The following is a 16559-nucleotide window of genomic DNA, read 5'->3' on the forward strand; positions in this document are numbered from 1 at the left end:
GGGGCGCGGCGGGGCGGGGGGCCGGTCCCCAGCCGACCGACGGCGGGCGCGGCGGGGCGCGGGGGCGCGCGCGGTCCCCGGCGGCATCCACCGGCGCGCGCGGCGGGTCCGAGCAGCCTCCCCGCGACGGCGTCCGGCGGCCGCGCGGCTCGGGCCCGGGGGGCGCTTCCGCGGAGGCCGCGGCGGCCGCGGGGACGCGGCTCGTCACGGGCTGGCCGGGCGCCGCGCGGAGCGCCGAGCGAGCGGGTGGGCGTCCGGGAGGGAGGAGGGGTGCGGGGCGGGGACGGAGGAGGGGACGCGGCGCGGGGAGTGCCGAGCCGCGGAGTTACCGGCGGGCGCCTGAGTCATCGCCGTGGGCTGCGCGACCCTCCGGGAAGCCGCGAGCCGGGGGTCGGGGGTGGGGAGCTGCCGGGGCGCGGCGCGTGCGGGGACCCCCGGGTCGGTGCTGGGCGGAACGGGGGAGGGGGCGGCGGCGGGGACAGTCCGCCCGATCGGGGGCGGGGGGCGAGGGCTGCGATCGCCTCCTCGGCCGTCCGCCCCCGGGGCCAGTTCCTAGCTTGGACCTTTGCGCCCCGGAGGGCGTGTGGGGGACTCGGGGGTTTCGGGCAGCTGCCTTGGGGTGGGGGCTGATTATGCACTTTTTGAGGGGATCGGGGGTGCGGGCCGCCGCCCCCTCCTCTCGCCTCGCTTTCCCTCTGCCTGGAGGGCCCTGGGCGTCGCTCGGGCCGGAGCCCAGACGTGAGCGCGCCGGAGGGAAGCGAAGGCACCGCCAAAGTTTTGCTCCTTTCCAACCCACCCTGACGGCAGAGGTCGTCGCCACCCAATGCTCCCGCGAAGACACGAGTGTTTTGTTGTTGTTGTTGTTGCTGCTGCTGCTGCTGCTGCTTGCGATTTTCTTCTCCCTCCCTGGGATACAAACCCCACCCCGCGTCCCCTCCGCGCCCCCCACGGGGTCCAGGGCGCGCGCCCCGCACTGTCCATCCCCGGGGGGTGGCGGAGTCGCCAGGCACAGCTCCCGGAGGAGCCCCGGTTCGGGGGGACGCCGTGCCAGGCCCCGGGGTGGGCAGAAGCCGGGCAGCCCCGGGCAGAGGCGGAGGCGCGCGCCGCGTGGGGGCGTCCCTCCCCGGGCGGGCGCTGCAGCGGCGCCGCCTCCCAGTCCGCTCCAGCGCTGCGGCTCTGTGCTCGGGGACTGTGGCCACCCCGGGATCCCGCAGACCCCGGCCACCCCCGGCCACCCCAGCCGTCGCCCCCGCAGCCCCGGGCGCGATCCCGCACCCCGAGCTGGGACTCCGGTGGGGAGGAACAAGGGGTGAGAAGGACGCTGGGAGCGAGTACCGCGGGGCTGCTAAGACCGGGGGTCACCTCCAAACAGGACGGGAGGCGGCCAGGATAGGAACTGAGCTCGCCGAGTCCGATTGCTGCCCGCGCCCCGCCGCGCGCCCCCTCCGGGCACCTGCTGCTGATGCTGATGCTGATGCTGATGCGGCGGCGGCGCGCGGATGCTCACGTGGACGCGCGAGCGGGGGAGTGCAGGGGGCGCGGAGCTCCCGGGTCCTGCCCGCAGCCTCTGTTGCAGGCGGTGAGGAGAGGGGTGAGGCCAGAGGTCTCGGGCGGGCATTAGGAGGAGGGTGAAGAGACCCGGGAGTTGAGGACTGGGGTGGGGGCGTGGATTCCACGCACCATGTGCAACCTGCAGGACTCGGCTGTAGCCGGGGCGTCTGGGTTCCAGCAAGATCCCGGGGATTCGCTTACGGCGCTGCGTAATCATCAGCTCCAGAAACGGCGGGGGTCGAGCCAGGGGGAGGGATGGGGAGACCGTGCGCCTTCGAGGGGTTCAGAAGAGAAGAGAGAGCGGGGAGAAACAGGATGAACCCGCGGAGAGAGCTGGAGGCTGAGACTGGGGCCAGGCAAGAAGAGAAGTGCGCTTAGCTCCAGAAAAGCGCCTGGGGCGAGCCGTTTCCCCGATGGGGAAGGGGCTCTCCAGGACCCTGTGTCCATCACGTGCCCTCTCGAGAACTTGGACCCGTGCACACGTGCGCGCGCGCGCGCGCGACGGGGTTAGCGAGGGTGCCGAGGCACCGTCCGGGGTGGAGGCAGGAATTAGCCAACTGCAAAGGAGGACAAGGGCCAAAACGGTCCAGGATGAGGATGGGTTCTGGAGAGGATGAAGACAAAGGAGGTGGGGCTGAAAAGACGGTGCTGAAAGTTGATAGTGGATGATTGAAATCTCTAATTTGGGAGGGAATTATTCTTTACGTATAGAAACATGCCTGCTCTAGGAACACGATAAAAAAAAAATCCTCCATGACAGTGACGAAGTTAAGGTCACTGCATTTCTCGTTGCAGTTTGAAGATACAAGAATGGAAATGGTCACCGCTAAATCTGCCCATTCACGTCCAAACTTTTCCTCCTTTTTGCCCAGCTTGGTTTCTCGGGACAGAGTTTATTATCTGGCCAAAGAAGTGGACACTCTTTCTTAGACTATTCTCGTTTTTTGTTCGTTTGTTTGTTTGTTTTAAATGTATATATATATATATATATATATATATATATATATAAAGGCCCTCCCGTTGATCGTCGATTTGCTCGAGCGGGCCCAGTAACGTCTCCATTGGAGACTTTGTTGTTACTGTGTTTGGCATATATATATATATTATATAGGAAAAGGGGGCTGGAGAACCCAAGAATTTTCCTAAGTGCTCATTCCTGCACCATAACACAGTGGCCTAAAATCAAGTTCTTGCAAATACTGGCCTCTTTGGTCTTTGAATCCAGATTCTCTCCTGGGCACTTCTTGGAGCCAAAAGATTTCAGTGCCTCTCCAAGCTTAGTGCTGAGAAATGAGTTGTGTTTCCTGGATCTGGTTCAGACAGCTGGAGACCAAGAGGCACAGATGCCGAGACTTTGCTCTGCCCGTCCTCCAGTGCCAAGGCTGCAGCTCTTTCTCTGAAGGGTCTATTCGGATTCTGACATAGGGTGGAAGAAACACCTCTATCCATCCACTACACCCTGCCTGCCTGGCACAGTGCCTGTTTAGGGTTGAGTTCTGGCCCAGCCCTGGCTGGTCACAGCTCCCTTCCTACTGAGGACCCATTAATTCTTCCTTCCTGGGGAAAAAAAAATAACATGGGGAAAAGATCAGCTTCTTCAAGGAAAGGTTATGAGCACATAAAGTCATTTCACAATGTGATCATTTTTGAAAAGGAGAGTTTATACACGGATACCCTTTGATAGTTTTGCTAAAAAAACGGTGTCCTAGGTGAGATCTTTATCTCAGCTCTCCAAGACCAGCAGTTGAAATAGATGATACTTCCTGCAGAAGGAAAAAATCAACACTTCTTGAACCCAATAGTGTCACTGGTTTTCTAAAGGTTAAAAGCTTGCACCTTGTAACTGTGAATTGGAAGAGGATTACCCTAGGCAATGGAAACAGTATTGCCAACACCCCTGGGGGAATTAGTGTCAGGGAACTTGTTCTCCTAACTAAAATATCTCAAAAATCATCTAGTGTTTGTTTGCACACATGTCGTCCTCTAAGAAAATAATAAATCTCCAAAATGCTGAGAAGTTTTCATTCATTAAATAGCAGCAGCATTGCCATCTTCTTCAAAACTGTTTTCTCTAATAAGAACAGTGATTCTGCAAAATTGAATAAAATTGTGCTTCAGATACATTCTATGCTTGGCTTATTGCTTCAAAATTTCTAAATATTAATTTATTTCCAGTTATGAGATGTAAAGCTCTAGTTTGCCATCTTATTAATATACATAAAATGCCAAATACCAGAATGTTTTTGAAAGTTATCTGCAATAGCCTGACTTGAAACCAGTTTTAAGCAATATAAATGAATTTTTTTCATCTTCAATGGTCTATGTATCCTGACCAAGGGGGAAACCTTCATAAAAGTTAAAATATTTGAAATATTACATATGATCGGTCAGAACACATCTATTTTATGGACACGTCTAGAGAAAATTTGGTTTTCTTGGAAGCATGAAGTATTAGTAACTATTTCAGGAATAAACTCAGAAAGCCTCATTATTCAACCTGTTTTTAACCTTCTGGTTAACATTTAACTGACAGTGGCTTATTCAAATAACATGAAGCAAGTTCGTGCCTTATAATCACCACTATAATAAACATCGAAGTCTAGACCAGCATAACCTGAAGAGATATTTGGAAAGGTAAGTCCCTAAGTCAAAAGGTATATCCCTCAGAAAGGGGCTTCCTTTCTACTAGGTATTATATTGCACTGTCTATAATAACTTTAAGAGGAAAACAAAGTCTCAACCTTACATGAAAGGGGGATTTAACCATATTTTAAAAATGAGTCTAACTCAAAAATAAATGTTCATAGTCCATGTCAAAGATCCATTAATGAATACCAACTTTACCAAAAATTGCTTAATCAAGTATGTGAATAGTATTTATAAGTTAGATATAAACTTTTTATCTTTAACTATATAAATTAATAACAAAGTGACTTCTTTGACTATTCAGATCATTTAACCATGATTTATTGTAAGATGCCTAAGTGATTTATGAAATAGGAAAGCCAAAGTTTATTTACTTAATAACTAACTCTGAAAAGAGAAACGAGTGCAAAGAAATTAATGTTGAATAAAATAATGCTATTTTCAATAAAAGTAAAGTGACTTATTCTTTTACTTATTGTCCATTCCCTATTATGGTATAAGGATATGTCCCAAATGTCTTCATTTCATTTTGCAGTATACAAGGAGAGAAATTGAAAATAGCTCCTTTCCTTGGTTACCAACATCCCCCCTAATTACAAATTCAGAAAAACCTATTCAACTATACAAGTTTTGTCTCACAATTATAATCTTTTAGTCTTGCTCTGGTTTGGGGCCCACATATGGTGGTCGTCAGAGTTTGACTTTCCTCAGAGATCAATCCTGGAAAAGCTTGGGGGCCCACATCTGGGGGCCCACATCTGGTGCCAGAGAAAGAACCCAGTCAGCCCCATGCAAGACAACTGCCTTACCTGTTGTGCTATTTCTCTTGCCCAAGAGTCATTTTTTAAAACCGATGTAAATATCATCAGTTTTGAAAAATCAATGTATTATTCAAAATAATAGTCTTTGATAGTTTTCTAATGGACACATTCTAATTTTTCATTACATTTCTCTGAGGCAAATAGATTTATGATAGTTATTATGATGCTATATACAACTTCTATCCTAATTGCATTTGAGGGTTTTTTTTTTTTTTGCTTTTTGCTTTTTGGGTCACACCCAGCTATGCACTGGGGTTACTCCTGGCTCACGCACTCAGCAATTACTCCTGGCGGTGCTTGGGGGACCACCATATGGGATGCTGGGAATTGAACCCCGTTCGGCCATAAGGTAAAAGGTAAAGGCCCTCCCGTTGTTCATCGATTTGCTCGAGCGGGCCCAGTAACGTCTCCATTGGAGACTTTGTTGTTACTGTGTCTGGCATATCGAATACGTCACGGGGAGCTTGCCAGGCTCTGCCGTGCGGGCGAGATACTCTCGGTAGCTTGCCGGGCTCTCCGAGAGGGACGGAGGAATCGAACTCGGGTCGGCCATGTTGGCTGCGTGCAAGGCAAACGCCCTACCGCTGTGCTATCGCTCCAGCCCTGTCTATGTACAGATAAAACTTTCATTTACTTAGATAAGTGCTTTCATCTGTAAAACCAGAATAACACACAGCATTTCATTAAATGAAACGCCATGTGAAGCACTTAATATTGTGTAAGCTTTATGCCATATCACAATGTATCACAAAAGAAAATTGAAATAGCTGCTTTATTAATGTTATAATTGGAACTATTAATTTTTGTGACTGTATAGTAACATAATTTTGCACAAACCTAGGTTTCTGAATGATATCTATGTCTTATACCTAATTTGAAACATGTATATATGCATCTCTAGTATACTTGTATAAATTTTTGAAGTATACAGTGACTACTTCTATAATTACAGCAATGGATATATCACCAAGATGTATATTTTTATGGTTTAATGTAACAATGCTGATAGATTTCTATATTGATAAAGTTTGGTACATATCACAGCCAAATTTAAAAAAAAATTCACAAGTCATGTGAAAAACTTCAAAAAACAAAAGACATTCCTGGGATGAGAAAACTGGATAGCAGATTAGAGAAGGCTGGAAATTGTGTGTGTGTGTGTGTGTGTGTGTGTGTTGGGGGGAGGGTTCTAAGGGTTTGTTTTAATGCCAACATCTCTCCCTAACAATACTTTGAATAATTCCATCAATATAATTTTATTAAAATGTTTTTTGTGTTTCCCACATATATTATAATGCCTTTCCCTCAGATAAAAATTACATTCACAAATATATTTGGCAGATTTCCTTCTTTACCTGTGGTGAAGGGTTAGGTCTTTCATTTCATAAAGACGCTTACTTTCACGTTATATCTAGTTGAAATTTTCTTAAAGGTACATCTTGAAATGATTGAAATGTACATTTTTAGCTGAATTTTATGGTTGTTGCTTTGGTGTTTGGATCGCACCCGATGGTGCTCAGTGTTTGCTCTTGGTTCTGCACTCAGGGATCACTCCTGGTGGTCCTCAGAGGATCTGATGTGGTGCTGGGGATTGAACCAGAATCAGCCGAATGCAAGGCAAGCTTCCCACTGTCTCTCTGGCCCCATCTAGCTGAATTTTAATTTATTCCTATAGCTTTTGTTTTGATTTGAACTTATCCTAAAGCATGATTCATATTCCAAATTTAACTCTTACTTTGAAATCAATTTTAAATTTTGAGAATGTTTTTCCATGTGGAAAGGCTGGAAATGAGAGTTTTATTTATTTATTCATTTATTTATTTATTTGCTTAGCATGTCCTGGCTCCTTCCTGCTTTCTCCAAGATCTGTTTATAAGAAAAACAACTCCACTGACTTCTGTCACTCGTTGTACCTTTCCATCTATAGGAAGGCTAAAAGTGACTTATTCAATAAACCTTTGTAAACAAATAAACACATTAGACTTAATGTGTTCATTATTTTACGTATTTTTATAATTTTCTTGACAATTTTATTGAACACTTCACCACAATGTTTTCTGCTGCCTCCGGCTATCATGCCTCTGGCGATGATGTGAGCAGACAGTTGACAAGAACTTCAAGAACTTTCTGCAGTTCTTCATCAGCTCCCACCAAAGGGCTCTGCAGGGTCCTTTTTTTCTAGTTCATGCTCCATCCCACAGAAGTCATCTGTTTTTAGCTCGCTCTTAGAGAATCACCTTCTCACTTCCAGGTCCTAATACTTTGTACGTTCCATTTGTTCCAAGACTTCGAAGCAGACTTCTGGGAGAACATGGAAAGAGATTTTTTTCCCTTGGCCCCTGTGGATTCATATGATGCAGGCACAAATATGCCTACATCACAGGAGAATATGATGTATCTGCATTAACTGAGGATTGCTTTCTTGCCTCATCAGTATTCATGTATCATCTCTGCTCGTTTTCTCTCACACTCCCGCCTTCACCATCAAGTCTCCTCCAGTGTTTTCCACACAGCTGGGACATGTCACAACTTGGTAGCCTCAGACGATTTTCATCTCTCACAGGAATTCCAATTTACAAACAACAAAAAGTGAGAGCTGGACGACTAGCTCATAGGATACATCATTTAGGCTGTATCCTACTTCTCAAAACAGCCACAGAATCCACTCCAATTCAAGGGGGAAAAAGAAATGGAAATGACCTCTTCCAAGTAAATGATGTGGGCCCAGAGCAAGGAGGATTGGGCAAATTGTTGAAGCCATGTTTAAAAAATATCATCTGCGTGTCCCTGGGCCTTATAGCTACTCCTGGACTCGTGAGCATCACAGTGGCTGTGAGGTGAGTGAACAATCAGTGGAGACCAGGAATGTGGCAGGAGAGGAAGACATTCAAATGATGGAGAGTTGTTGGTCATCCTTCAGTTTAATTCATACCCAATCTTTGTTGAGTTTGGCAATTTCACTTAATCACACTTAATCACTTAACTTCCCGTTAGTCGTCGATTTGCTCGAGCGGGCGCCAGTAACGTCTCCATTTGTCCCTGTCGCGTGCTAGTGTAGCCCAATGGCATCTCTTCGCTCCGGGAACATGGAGGGCCTCAAACCGATCGTTCATGATCTTGACAAAGAAGTCTGACCATCTGGTAGGTGGGCGGCCACGCGGTCTCTTGACATCCCGTGGAATCCAATCAGTAACAGCTCTAGTCCAACGGTCGTCTTTAAATCTCATTACGTGACCAGCCCATCTGATTTTCGACACCTTGGCATATGAGACAGCGTCCCTGATCCTTGATCGTCGACGGATGTCAGAACTCCGGATTCGTTCTCTCATTTGAGTGAAACGTGTTACTCCAAGCATAGCTCTTTCTATTCTTCTTTGGGAGACCTGAATGGCGTTCTCATCTTGTTTGCGTAGGGCCCAGGTCTCTGAGGCATATGTTAATGCAGGAAGAACAGTGGAATCAAAGAGATGTGCCCGGAGCCGGAGGTTCTTCGTCCTCTTAGCTATTTCTTCGACGTTCTTGAAGGCGTTCCAAGCCGTTCTCTTCCTCCTGCGCAGCTCGGGTGCCAGGTCATTTGTCATGTTGACCTCTCGACCTAGGTAGACATAGCTGTTGCATTCGGAGATGGTCGTTCCATTGAGAGCGAATGGGGCGTCAGGAACAAGGCTGTTTCTCATAAACATTGTCTTCGTAAGAATCTCACCATGCTGTTTTCGACACGGGAGAAGAATTGATCCTCGGAACATGCGATAAAAGAGGTGTTGGAGGCGTCGGTGTCCTTGTCAACACAAACTTGGCCAAGAGCATTGATTCATTCGAATGCCTAACAACCCGAATCGGACGTTTACATTTGAATAGATGTGGCTCACTGCCTGCAGTTTCTATCTTCGTTGTCTACGCACCAACATCTCATTATGATGAAAGAGAAATCGAGAAGTTCTACATGGAGCTAGAGAAGTTCTATAAAGAAGACCACACCTTCTACAAGATCATTGTGGGTGATTTTAATGCCAAGATAGGACCGAGAAGATCAGCTGAAGAACTTCACATCGGGACCCATGGCCTAGAATGGAACGAACAGGGTGAGAGACTGTCTGAGTTCATCATGTCGACCAAGACCATTCATGGTAACTCACAGTTCCAGAAGGCAGAATCTAAACGATGGACATGGGAGTCTCCCGGTGGACGATTCCACAACGAAATTGGCAATTTCAAGGGAAGTTAAAAGCTCTGGGAAAAAAGCAGTGTTTAGCATAGGATGCTGTGAAGATCACTGGAGAGGGCCAGGTAAAAAACTAACTCAAAATGGAAAGATTAGAGTGTTTCTATTCTAAGGTATATGCCAAACAGTCAGCATGTAAAATGTAGAGAAAAACAAGTTAAGACTGAGTTTTTGGCTCTTTCTTTACAGAAACATCACGGTCATGATGGCAGATATTCCTCAGAGACTAGTAGATGATCGCGCTTATGCGCCAGCTCTCTGACAGGAATATCACTTAATTCTTATACATGCATAAGAAAAAAATGCTCATTAAAATGGGAGGAAATTGCGAACTTTCATAACTTCTAGGGGTATGGTATATTGTTCTCCTAAATGGCTATAAAAATGTTTCCTCTCTGTTTCTGAAACTTCCTTTGAACACGACTTTGACTATCCTTTTAAAATGTTAGGGCTTATTTCCATATATAAACAATGAAACATTTGCAAAGATGATGTGAGCAGACAGTTGACAAGAACTTCGAAGTCTAGACTTGACTTCTGGCTGGGTGAGGACCTGTTCACCGTCACTCTTCTTGGAAAGTCATGCCTGGTGTCAAGAGGAGCCATCCCAAGGAAGGTCTTAAGAACAACAAATTTCCATCTAACTGATCCAAATGTCCTCATCCTTCACAAGCCTTCTGCATGTGGTCATTTTGAGCTACCCCAGCGATAACGAAGCTGCCAAGCAAAATGAAAATCAAGAACAAACAAGGATGCTATGTTCTTAAAGAATAAGCACAGCATGTTGGAGTTGGAGTGATGGTACAGTTGGTAGGCACTTGTCTCGCATAGGACCAACCAGGGTTGAATCCCCTATAACCTATATGATTTCCCCAGCTACCAGGACTAATCTCTGAGCACAGAGCCAGGAGTAAACCCCGAGCACAGTTAGTTGTGCCTCAAAAAAAATATCATGTCAAATTTCTATTTTGAAAGTAGAGAGAATTCTAAAATAACAAATGTGGTAGAAAAAATTTAACATAATCTAAGGAATTGACTGATCAAACACAAATATAATAGGACTGTAAGGTTAATTTATCTAAAAGTAGAAAGTCAAGTTCAATAAATTAACAATTTTTCATGCATTGATTTGTTATTAACAACATTGCAAAAAATAACCTTAATTCAACAAATAAACAAATAGAACAGCCTCAATTATGACTATGTAATAATACTAAGGTTAGCATCTAACATTAAATTTTAAGCTACATATCTGGAAAATAAATAAACTTCATCAACAGCAATAATAAAATAATTTACAGTTAACATATGATTCATAGATCAAAGATAAAATTACGTTTGTAAATTCAAAATCTAGGGGGCTGGATTGCTAGCACAGCAGGTAGGGTGTTTGCCTTGCATGTGGAGAACCTGGGTTCAAAACCCAGCATCCCATATGGTCCCCTGAGTACTGTCAGGAGTAATTCCTGAGTGCAGAGCCAGGAGTAACCCCTGAGCATCGCCAGGTGTGACCCAAAAATCAAAATAAATAAATAAATAAATAAATAAATTCAAAATCTAGAATAGCACAGCGGGCAGGGACTTGCATGCAGCCGACCTGGCTGACCCAGGTTCAATTCCTCCGCCCCTCTTGGAGAACCTGGCAAACTACCGAGAGTATCTTGCCCCCACGGCAAAACCTGGCAAGCTACCTGTGACATATTCAGTATGCCAAACACAGTAACAAGTGTCGTAATGGAAACGTTACTGGGCCTGCTCGAGCAAATCGATGAACAATGGGAGGACAGTGACAGTGACAGTGATAGAAATGAAAAAGAATTAAATAAATATCTAATCTTTTGGTCAGCTCTATAGAAAAACGAAGAAGTTAATTTTAATGTAAAAACGTACACACAAAACAATTAGGCTTTCATCATTAGTGCCACAAAAGAAAAGAAATAAGAAAGAACCTATAAAAAGTAAGCATCAATGCAATAAACACAAAGAACCAGGATTATAATAAAAATAAAATTCTAGTTTATTGAAAACCAGTAAGTGTCTGTCAAGATCAAGAGCAAGAAAGAGAAGAGGCATGTAAACAACATGAATGCTAATGAAAGCAAAAATATAGAGAAACAAGCGGCCGGAAGTATTATAAATATATTAGCAGGGACCAAGGCAACCATGCTCGAGGCTGTGTCTGACTGACCATGGTTTAGAACTTGACCTCTGCAAGTATCCTGCAGTAGGGAAGCTGGCAGTATTGGGGGCTACTGGGTTCACAGCTGGAAGTGCTCTGAGGGTTCGTTGTGCAGAAGATCTAGCCACGGTTTTCAGCATGAAAAGTTCATATTCCTTTTCCTGTGATGTCCTCTTCCTTATCAGATAAGCACATCTGATAACCAAAATGGATAAAGTCACAGGGGGAAAATACACACACACACACACACACACACACACACACACACACACACACACCTGCATCACCCATAACCATGACAGCATGAGTTGCCAATGGCTGATTCTCTTCCTGATCTCACCAGCAAGGATATTACATCTAAGTTGTACTCTATCTCTAAAGATATGATCATACACATTTTATTTAAGGCATTTCAGAGAAAATCTAAATGGAGGCAAAACTCAAAGGATTATTTCCTGAAGTTTGAGAACTTCAACATCAAAACCAGGTGCACTAATCCTTCTTTGGTGCTTAGTGGTCAGCATTGGCCCCTGAGACTTGCATTGTCGGTGCCTTTTGGTGACCCTGAAGCACTTTTCAGAGTCCTTTGTCTGGCAATTGGGAGCCTATTCTGAGCAAGGTCACACGGTAAAGAGGTGACTATTAGGGAGGAAAGTAATTCCAAAGCAGCTTCCCAGCTACAAGAGCCCAACACAAAGACACAATTTCAGGCGCTTCAGAAGGATTATTAATGGCCAATGCATCATTCATGCAATTAATCATCTTAGTTACTAGACTTTTTCTCTCTTGTTTTTTATTTTGTTTTTGTTTTGCTTTATCCAGTTTCTCAACAGGTTTTTCAGATGACAAAGACCTCCATGGGAGAACAGAGCTCTTGCCTTAAACCTCTCCATTCTGAGTTTTGTTTTCCTTTTCAAAGACTTTGCTTTGAATACACAAAGAGAAGATTTGCAAGGGAGGGGTAAAGGTCATACTGACTCAGGAGTCAGTGAGCTGAACTAAAATAACCCTGTTCTCATGGCCACAAGACATGTGGGCAAAATGGTGGTCTTCCACGTTACCCAGGCAGTGGCACCGGTAGCTTCCAGTCCTTCTAAAATGAATTCCAGATGTTTCACTCTGATACCTGCCTTCAAATAGAAAAACAAAGCCAAACAAATAAAAATAGATTTGTAGATGGATGTTAAAGATATAGATGGGAGAAATAGAGAGATGGAGAGATATAAGAGGGTTAATTTAGAAGAAAATAAATATTCGTATCATGAAATTTAATCCCTAATTTTTATTTTAAGTATCATCCTACCAATCACTGTGACATGATGAATTTGCCCTTTTTTGGAAAACCTATATATTATTTTAAAGCTGGAACACTTTGTTCTGGTTATCTCCTGCATTAAGGACGTTTTATAATGTGTGTTTTTGGTATATACCTTTGAGTCATTTTATTTAAGGCTTACAGCTCAAGACTCATTACTACACGCATATGGAGAGAGGTACTTAAAAAGAGAATTTCTCCTGGAATGCTGAATATGAGGCTAAAACCACCTCTAATAGCAGAAGTTGGAAAATCAAATGAGCAACAAAAGATAGCTTTTAAAAAGACTATTAAGACTATTCGGAGAGCCCGGCAAGCTACCGAGAGTATTCGATATGCCAGACACAGTAACAACAAAGTCTCCAATGGAGACGTTACTGGGCCCGCTCGAGCAAATCGACGATCAACGGGAGAGCCTTTACCTTTACCTTTTATTAAGACTATAACAAGTCTGCACTTCTCTTGGACAATAAAAATATGAGATTAAAACACAACACCCAATAAGAGAGAGAGAACAAAAGGGAATGCCCTGCCACAGAGGCAGGGTAGGATGGGGGGATGGGGGTGGGTGGGAGGGATACTGGGATCTGTGGTGGTGGGAAATGGGCGCTGGTGGAGGGATGGTATTTGATCATTGTATAATTGAAACCCAAGCACAAAAATTTGTAAGTCTACACCTGTACCTCATGGTGTCTCACTAATAAAAATAAAAATAAAAAAAATATGAGATTATGATTCCGTGTCGCATCTCCTGTCCCCAGTATTACAGGTTAACTCAGGTGCCAACGACTACCCAAAGTTCCCTGGTCGAAGTGCTTGGTGAGCAACGACCAAGTGACCAAATCAAGCTAAAGAGATCAAAAGGACAGTTTCTGTCCAAAATGGGGAAGAGAACCTCATCCTCATATTTGCATATAATAGGATGCAAATGGATGCTTACCTCAGGGCTTGGCCTCCCTTTGATTGAGAGAACAGCCGGACTTTTTCAGCAGTGCAAATTTTTACCATCCTCTGCTCAAGTGTATGATACGCTTAGTGCCACTGTGCTGATGAAGAAACAAGCACACCTGAGGCTGGAGCGATCGCACAGCCAGGAAGGCATTTGCCTTGCATACGGCCAACCCGGGTTCACATTCCAGCAACACATCCCTGAGCACCACAAGGAGTGATTCCTGAGTGCAGAGCCAGGAGTAAGCCCTGAGCATGGTCAGGTGTGACCCAAACAAACAAACAAACAAAAAAAAAGTAAGCACACCTGCAAGTGGATGGGAGACACGAGTCCCAGACTACCAAGGAGTCCAGAGTTGTCAACAGCTTTGGAAAAGGACATCGGAGAGAAAGGCAGAACAGAAGCGGAGCTCCTGGACTAAATCTGCCTAAAGTGCTCTTCCTGGCTCCACAGGTTCCTGGGTCAGTAGCTCAAGTTCTGCAAAGCCTCTTTGCATTGATTTGTGGTCATTTGCAGGAGAAGGGAGTCCTAAATGATCCAGTAGGACTGAAAGTAATTTTGTTTGATGAAATCGTTCCAGTGGACTGAACAGCAGGTATAGGGAGTGCACAAACACACACACACACACACACACACACACACACACACACACGCACGCACGCACACGCACACGCACACGCACTGTGTTGCAAGGTTTCGCCCTGTCAGGAGAGAAGCTGAAAATGGCAAACACAGACCACCAGCTGGTCAGTGGATTACGTACATAGCTGCCCCAAAAAGAGTCAAGAAGAGTCTTTTTCTGGGTTTTAATTGAACCGATTGCTTTTCTTTCTCTCTCTTTTTTTTTTATATCAACATTTGAGTTGCTTCTACTTGGTGGGGCAAGGACTACATCCAGTGTTTTTCAGGGATCACTCAGGAGGGCTGAGGAGGACCATATGGTGCCTCAGGGATCAAAGACTGGCCAGCCGTAGAGCACCTTATGACTGCACTCTCCTTGGCCCCTGTGATCATTTTTCAAACATCAGTGATATTTGACTTTGATTTGTAGAAGCTCCTCGTGTATTCTAGAGAGTCACCCCTGAGCAGACCTTTGCAGCTAGTATTCCAGAAATTACATCATCCGTCAGCTCATTCCTTTTTTCCTAAATCGGTTTCAAGAACTATAAAATTACAAACACTGTTTTGAAAAAAAGGCACTGCCACCGTGTGTATGGCTGAGGTTTGCAGGGAGAGGAAGCAGGTGCTGAGGAAAAGAGCAGGTGGTGAAGGAGGCGGTGACACTGGCAGGCATGACTGAAACAGGTTTCAGCACTTGCAGAGACATTGGTGGGGTGGATGAGGGCTGGGAAACACCCGTTCTTCTCTTCCGTTTTATTTTTTTTTTGCATTCACTTTCATGCCGTTTGCTCTTTTCCTGTAATTCTCACATTCCTCTTTTCTCATTCAAGTGTGCTGATTTTGTTCACTTACGATTTACATATTCTATATGAAAATCAAGATGAGGGAATAAAAGGATTTCTATCGATATTATTTTCTGTGTCATAGTCACAGAGGCAATTTCGAATATGTGGTGAGAAAGTAGATGCCCAGAGCATTTCCTCTCACAAAAAGAAAATAAAAATCACGCACATATAGAAAGACTTAAACCCTCATCTTTTCTTTCCATTTTCTCGGTTCAATTATTGATAAATCATGAAAAATAAAAATCGAACTTTGGACCAGAGATCAGATGGGCCATTGGAAGCGTTAGAGGAGTGAGAAGGGAAAACGGATGGCTTCTTTCTGATTATCTCTTGGCCATATTGTGTTTATAAAAGCTAATCTAAGGAAAGTTTAAAAATAGGCAATGGATTCATTACTAAAAAACAAAAATTAAACATGGCCTCACAACTAAACTCTGATTTCTCACACATACAAAGCATGCATCTCAGCCCATTGAACTGTCACTCAGCACTGGATAACATGCCTGGAAAATATTTGTTTGTTTGTGTTTGGGGCCACACTTGGCAGTGCTCGGGGGTTACTCCTGGCTCTGTACTGAGGAATTACTCTTGGCAGTGCTTGGGGGACCATACAGGATGCTGGGGATCAAAGCCAGGTCTCCGGTGTGTAAGGTAAGCACGCTACCCTTTGGAGACTACACTCTGGGCACTGCACTCCGTGATTCTTAATTTGAAAGACTTGGGAATTAGAGCCACAGGACAATAGCTAAGGTGCTTGTATTACTTGTGCCACTCTTGGGTTTGGCCCCCAGCACCATGCATTGTACTGATCACCAGGTGTGGCCCCCAGATTCAAAAAAAGACAACAAATAAATACATACACAAAAAACAAAAACGAAAGCATGAAATACTTTGTCGTTTCTGATTTCCTTTGACTGAAGAGAATCTGTGTACTTACCTTTTGAAACCAAAGTTAATTCTACCTACATGAACAAGGATGAACATGAACAGGAACACAAATAAGACAACACTGAAAAAGCTTTCATGGAAAACAGCCATCTCATGGCATTTTCTGGTCAGTTTCCATTCTTGTCTGTTTCTTCCAAGGCGAGGTTGTTTTTATCTTGGAAGCTAGAGCCATACTTCTAAAATGGCATAAATGACTATATGTTGACTTCTCAAATGTAGGTCTACACATTATTTTTGGTTGAGAGATGAAGTTCTGTCATCTTCAAAAATGTGGCTGGACAAGAGAGGACTATACTTAGTGATAAAGGCTCGATGGAGGAAGATAAACATTGTGTTCTCTACTCTGGAATGTAGAGATGTGAACTAACAAATGAGCTCAACAACAGAAAAAATTACGTTTCCACTATAAGATCAATTAGTGCCTACCAAAAGGTAAGGATCAGGGTAAATTAGAAAATAAAA

This window comes from Sorex fumeus, unplaced genomic scaffold, assembly GCF_029834395.1.
Source record: "Sorex fumeus unplaced genomic scaffold, SorFum_2.1 ptg000092l, whole genome shotgun sequence".
NCBI lineage: Eukaryota > Metazoa > Chordata > Mammalia > Eulipotyphla > Soricidae > Sorex > Sorex fumeus.